Source organism: Dama dama, chromosome 22, assembly GCF_033118175.1.
Source record: "Dama dama isolate Ldn47 chromosome 22, ASM3311817v1, whole genome shotgun sequence".
NCBI lineage: Eukaryota > Metazoa > Chordata > Mammalia > Artiodactyla > Cervidae > Dama > Dama dama.
The window spans coordinates 16,650,368-16,656,367 of NC_083702.1; positions in this window are offsets into that span (position 1 = coordinate 16,650,368).

Consider the following 6,000-nt stretch of genomic DNA (forward strand, 5'->3'; position numbering starts at 1 on the left):
TGCCTAGTGGTCTTCTTTCTTGGGGGTGCAGCTTCTGTTTGAAAAGCCTCTTATACTACAAAGGAATACAAATGACATAGAATACCAACAACAGCCAGCAAGGTGTTAATCCTAATTTTAACCACTGTATTCTGTCTGACCTCCAAATAGGCTGTTTGCAATCTGTCTTCCTTTATGTTTAGCCTGAAAGTAAATGATCTCTTTTGTCTTCTCTGCTTGGAACTGACTTTGATATATTTTTGGCACAGTATGCTCAGGTTTGTCTGGGTACTCTCTACTCATGGGTAAAATGAAGCTGTTTCTTCTTCTCTCTTGTACAGGAAGCAAGAAGAACCTAAGGTTTCCAATGGGAAAAAAAGAGATTGGTTAGAATAAAAATTCACAGGAGCCAGGGACAAAAGCAAAAAAAGTGCCTAAGTAAACAGTGGAGACAAACTCAGGATAAAAGAAATACAATTCTGGGATCACTGGATGCAAAGAGAGAAAATCTGGTCTTTACATGGAACCAAGCAGAGGTGGTGATAATGGAAAAGGGCTGAACCCAAGAGGCTGGACAGAGGTATTCTGATCGAGATTTTGGAAAAATTAACTAAGTTGGACCGGGGCTTCCCCAATGGCTCAGAGGTAAAATATCTGCCTGCAGTGTGGGAGATGCAGGAGACACAGATTCAGTCCCTGGGTTGGGAAGATCCCCTGGCAGAGGAAATGGCAACCCACTCCATTATTCTTGTTGAATGGACAAGAGGAGCCCCTGAACGGCTACAGTCTAAAGGGTTGCAAAGTGTTGGACATGACAGAGCAATTGAGCACACAGGTTGGACCTAAGTGAACTTTACATCTGCTTGGGCGTATGTGTGTGTGTGTGTGTGTGTGTGTGTGTGTGTATTAATTCTTGTGACATAATTTAATGTAGAATTTCCCCCAGAAATTTATGAAGTTGTCTTAGTGTGTCTTAGGTGGTCCTGACCCTTTCCAGTCTCCTTTCCTTGTACTTGCCTGCTTGCTTTGGCATCCTATGCTGTCCTCATTATCATCTTTTATCTTCCAGTGTGAATAGATATGGTAACTCATCGTGATGAGCAGAGATGGAGAGATTACTTGAGAGTGGGGATGTAAAATTGCCTTCAGTTCAGTTCAGTCGCTCAGTTATGACCGACTGTGACCCCATGGGCTGCAGCACACCAGGCTTCCCTGTCCATCACCAACTTCTGGAGCTTGCTCAAACTCATGTCCATTGAGTTGGTGATGCCATCCAGCCATCTCATCCTGCGTCATCCCTTCTCCTCCTGCCTTCAATCTTTCCCAGCATCAGGGTCTTTTTCAGTGAGTCAGTTCTTCCCATCAGGTGGCCAAAGTATTGGAGTTTCAGCTTCAACATCAGTCCTTCCAATGAATATTCAGGACTGATTTCCTTTAGGATGGACTGGTTGGATCTCCTTGCATTGAAGGGACTCTGAAGAGTCTTCTCCAACATCACAGTTCAAAAGCAGCAATTCTTTGGTGCTCAGCTTTCTTTATGCTCCAACTCTCTAGAAATGCCTTTAATGATTGTAGTAATCTATGTTGCATTCCACCAGACTGACTGAAAGGTGTGTTGCATTCTAGCAGGCTGACTGAAAAAGTATGATTGTAAGATCATAGTCACGAAGAAGGATCCTGCCTTCCGATTGTGTGTATCAAGGCGGTAAGACACTATAGGACCCCTCCCCAGTACAGCTGACAGTGTGCCTGATGCTGCCTTAAGCCTGTCACTTGTAGTATCTTATTTAACTCTTTAATATTGATTATAGAATTTATTGGCATATGCCATATAGCAAAAGTGATTCAGTTATACATATATATATTCTTTTTTCATATTCTTTTCCATTATAGTCTATCACAGGATATTTAATATAGTTCCCTGTGATATATAGTAGGACCTTGGTGTTTATTCATCCTATATATATAATAGTTTGCATATGCTAATCCCAAGCTCCCAGTCCTTCCCTCTCCCACATCCTGATCCCTTGGCAACCACACGTCTGTTCTCTACAACTGTGAGTCTGTTCCTGTTTCATAGCTAAGTTCACTCATGTCATATATTAGAGTCCACATATAAGTGATATCATGTGGTGTTTGTCTTTTTCTGACTTACTTCACTGAGTATGGCAATCTCTAGGACCATTCATGATGCTGCAAATGGCATTATTTCATGCTTTTTCATGCTTGTGATTCTTTAATATTCATATGAGATTGCAAAAGATACTATTGTATAAGGCTTGTATGAGTTACTTTTATTATTACCCCTATTTTATAGAAGAAGAAACTTAGGCTCAGTTTGCCTTATGTCTGTGGAAAAACTTTAGCCAAAGAATAAGTTTAACCAGAGAAGTGAGAACATGCAGAAACAAAGGAAAACAGTCAAAGGAGGCCAAATAATAAGAGTTTAGACATTAAGCATGGTCAAAGGACCTCTAGTTCCTTCTCAAGGGCTAAGGATAATATTCTGAGCCATATCCTGTGAGCTGCCTTATAGATACTGAAACCCCAGGTGGAGAAGTCAACTACAGGATGACTAGACTGTAGCCATGATATAAACTGCCACAATTCAAAGAACTGGCCTTAAAGAAACAAGAACAAACTGACCCTGGAATTGAAAAATAAGTGTACTTAATCAAGGTGATGCTGCTCAGATCACCCATGACTAATTTCCAGATGACTGTCAGAGCTGATTGTGCTGTTTCTGCACGTTGCCGCCTCCCTCAGCCTGTAAAAGCTCTAGCCCACTGATTGCCAGTGGGGGGAGTTGGCCCACAGGCCAACTCCTGTCCTTTGAAAAATCCCCACTGATTGTTCAGTCGCTAAGTCATGTCTGACTCTTTGCAAGCCCATAGACTGCAGCATGCCAGGCTTCCCTGTCCTTCAGTATCTCCCAGTTTGCTCAAACTCATGTCCATTGAGTGGTGATGCCATCCAAGCATCTTATCCCCACTAGTTGCTGGTAACCAAAATAAAGCAAACTTTCCTTTCCATCACCAACGTGGCCTCTTTATTGACTTTTGAGCAGCCGGTTCCCTTTTTGGGTTACATTACCTCCAAATACCATGATGTTAGAAGTTAAGGCTTCAACATATAAATTTTGAGGGAGAGACACAGACTCACTCCACAGCAGCTGCTATTTCTGAGCCTGCTTGGCTGATTTCTCCTGTTCTCCCAGACTTTTGATGGTGTGTCTCAGGGCATATTCATTGATCTTGATCTTTTTCTCTTCTTTATCCTGCTTCACTCCCGTGGCGGCCTTGTCCAAGCTGTGGCTTTAAACACCCATCTATATACCTACCAATGACTCTGAAGTTTATATTTTTAGCTCAGACCTTTTGTGTCAGCTCCAAAATCTACACATCAGCTGACTTAACATCTCTCCTAGGGAGTCTCATAGGCACGTTTGTAACTTTTTGACAGTTATAACCATATCAGAACAATCATTTTAATGGGTCTGCTAATTCTTACATCTGTATCAGTTTTGGTGGATTTTTCTCCTTGTTATGGATCATATTTTCCTGCTTTTTTAAATATTTCATATTCTTTGATTGGCTGTCAGACTGTGAATTTTATCTTGTTGAGTGCTGGATATTTTTGTAATTCTATAAATATTTTTGAGCTTTGTTCTTGGACTCAGTTAAGTTACTTGGAAACATTTTGAACCTTTGAGTCTTGCTTTTAACTTTTATTATCTGGGACCAGAGCAGCATTTAATCTATGGCCCATTGTTCCCTGCTGCTGAGATAAGACCCTTCTACTAGAGGAAAACAATAGAATGGGAAAGACTAGAGATCTCTTCAAGAAAATTAGAGATACAAAGGGAATATTTCATGCAAAGATGGGCACAATAAAAGACAGAAATGGCATGAACCTAACAGAAGCAGGAGATATTAAGAAGAGGTGGCAAGAATACACAGAAGAACTATACAAAAAAGATCTTCATGATCCAGATAACCACGATGGTGTGATCACTCACCTAGAGCCATACATCCTGGAATGTGAAGTCAAGTGGGCCTTAGGAAGCATCACTATGAACAAAACTAGTGGAGGTGATGGAATTCCAGCTGAGCTCTTCCAAATCCTAAAAGATGATGTGAAAGTGCTGTACTCAATATGCCAGCAAATTTGGATAACTCAGCAGTGGCCACAGGACTGGAAAAGGTCAGGTTTCATTCCAGTCCCAAAGAAAGGCAATGCCAAAGAATCTTCAAACTACTGCACACTTGCATTCATCTCACACGCTAGCAAAATAATGCTCAAAATTCTCCAAGCCAGGCTTCAACAGTACATGAACCAAAAATGTCCAGATGTTCAAGCTGGATTTAGAAAAGGTAGAGGAGCCAAAGATCAAAATGCCAACATCCGTTGGATCATCAAGAAAGCAGGAGAGTTCCAGAAAAACATCCAAATCTGCTTTATTGACTATGCCAAAGCCTTTTACTCTGTGGATCACAATCAACTGTGGAAAATTCTGAAAGAGATGGGAGTATCAGACCACCTTACCTGCCTCCTGAGAAATCTGTATGCAGGCCAAGAAGCAACAGTTAGAACTGGACATGGAACAACAGACTGATTCCAAATTGGGAAATGAGTAGGTCAAGGCTGTGTATTGTCACCCTGCTTATTTAACTTATGTGCAGAGTACATCATGAATGAAGCACAAGCTGGAATCAAAATTGCTCGGAGAAATATCAAAAACCTCAGATATGCAGATGACACCACCCTCATGGCAGAAAGCGAAGAAGAACTAAAGACCCTCTTGATGAAAGTGAAAGAGGAGAGTGAAAAAGTTGATTTAAAACTCAACATTCAGAAAACTAAGATCATGGCATCTTGTCCCATTACTTCATGGCAAATAGATGGGTAAGCAATGGAAATAGTGAGAGACTATTTTTCTGGGCTCCAAAATCTCTGCAGATAGTGACTGCAGCCATGAAATTAAAAGATGCTTGCTCCTTGGAAGAAAAGCTATGACCAATCTAGACAGCATATTAAAAAGCAGAGCCATTGCTTTGCTGACAAAGGTCCATCTAGTCAAAGCTATGATTTTCTCAGTAGTCAAGTATGGGTGTGAGAGTTGGACTATAAAGAAAGCTGAGCACCGAAGAATTGATGCTTTTGAACTGTCATGTTGGAGAAGACTCTTGAGAGTCCCTTAGACTTCAGGGAGATCAAACCAGTCAATCCTAAAGGAAATTAGTCCTGAAAATTTATTGAAAGGACTGATACTGAAGCTGAAACTCCAATACTTTGGCCACCTGAGGTGAAGAGCTGACTCATTAGAAAAGACCCTCATGCTGGGAAAGATTGAAGAAAGGAGGAGAAGGGGATGACAGAGGATGAGATGGTTGGATGGCATCACAGACTCGTTGGACATGAGTTTGAGCAAGCTGCAGGAGTTGGTGATTAACAGGGAAGCCTGGCATGCTGCAGTCCATGGGGTCGCAAAGAGTCAGACACGACTGAGTGACTGAACCGACCCACCCTACCTAATGCCCCGTACATTTGGAGGTTTTCCAGTTTGGTTGGGCTTCCCAGGTGGCTCTAGGGGTAAAGAACCTGCATGCCAATGCAGGAGATGTAAGAGATGTGGGTTTGATCCTTGGGTCGGGAAGATCCCCTGGAGGAGGGCATGGCACTCTGCTCCAGCATTCTTGCCTGCAGAATCCCCTGGACAGAGGGGCCTGGCTGGCTATAGTCCATAGGGTCGCAAAGAGTTGAATACGACTGAAGCTACTTGGCATGCACGCATGTTGGCTCTAATTTTAGTTTTTTAAGGAACCTCTATTCTGTTCTTCATAGTGACTGTATCATTTTACACTGCCACCCACAGTGTAGGAGGGTTCCCTTTTTTCCACACCTTCTTCAGCATTTTTTGTTTGTAGATTTTTTTTAACATACAATATAAATGATTTATTAACAGCAGATCATCCTCATGGGCTAAATGGTCAACCAGACATCTAGAACGGAGCCACAAGT